This window comes from Buceros rhinoceros, unplaced genomic scaffold (genome assembly GCF_000710305.1).
Source record: "Buceros rhinoceros silvestris isolate BGI_N320 unplaced genomic scaffold, ASM71030v1 scaffold19669, whole genome shotgun sequence".
Classification (NCBI taxonomy): Eukaryota; Metazoa; Chordata; class Aves; order Bucerotiformes; family Bucerotidae; genus Buceros; species Buceros rhinoceros.
Genome location: NW_010433526.1, coordinates 8,689 through 9,735, shown reverse-complemented (window position 1 = coordinate 9,735; position 1,047 = coordinate 8,689).

Here is a 1,047-nt window from a genome sequence, read left to right as displayed (position 1 = left end):
TCCCTACACTCTTGGAGGTTTTCGCTAGTTGTATTAAAGGGTTCGCCTGTGGTTTTTTTGTTACGTAAATCCAGTTTAAGCTTCCTTATGAGTCAAACGCAACTGTAATTTGTTTTTAAATGAAGATGCTGTTAAATCTATCCTTCAGATTGAAATCTTTTCCTTCCTTAAAGGTTTTTAAAAACTATGAAGGGGCATTCCTTTGGTGGTGACTAGAATTGAAATTTCCCTAACAAAGCTGTGAATCATCTTCCAGAGTTCAATCAAATTAAGAGTAAAAGGCCTTGGTAGCATTTGCCTTTCATTCTCAGGTTACTATATACCTATTTTTATTTAGATTCGATACCAGTTGCACTAGTTTGAACAGTGATGATTCATCAAATGCAAGCCAAGGTGGAATTCGAGTATTTTTATTCAGTTTTGCTAAGCTTCTTCAATTTTTATTTATAAAAACGAATCAAAGTTATGGTCTCTGGCTACAAGCTCATCCTTACTGATGACAAGTGACCATGCAGGCTCTGCAACAGTGGTAATTTTTCGTAACAATAAGGTTACCTATTTAATCAAAGTTTTTATGTGCTCTTCTGCTAGGCAGGTGGTTTTTAACGCTTTTACAGGCAGTTAGGGAAGGTTTTGCTTTCTGAGTGACTTAACCTAGAATGAGTATCTTGTAATGAACTGAAGTGAGAAAATGCCTCTTTAAAAGCTGTATTTTTAAATTCCTGGTCAAGCGCTTGAAATTTAAGACATGGAGCTGAGGCCGCCTGGAAGACTTCAGTTCTCTCCAGTTTGAAAACATACTATTGTAATCATATTATATGAGGATCCCCACAGGACTCTGCCTTGATTCAGCACAGATGATGCCTGTGAATGAAAACTGTGTGATGTTGTTTTAATCTTCATCATTCAACGCCAGCTTGCATTGAGTGTTTGACTTTATGCCTGCTACGCTTACTCATTTATTTCCCTCTATAAACTACTTGTCACAGAAGGAACAGGCGGTTTCTGTGTAGCGGTGTTACGGCATTACTTTTAATGTTTACACTT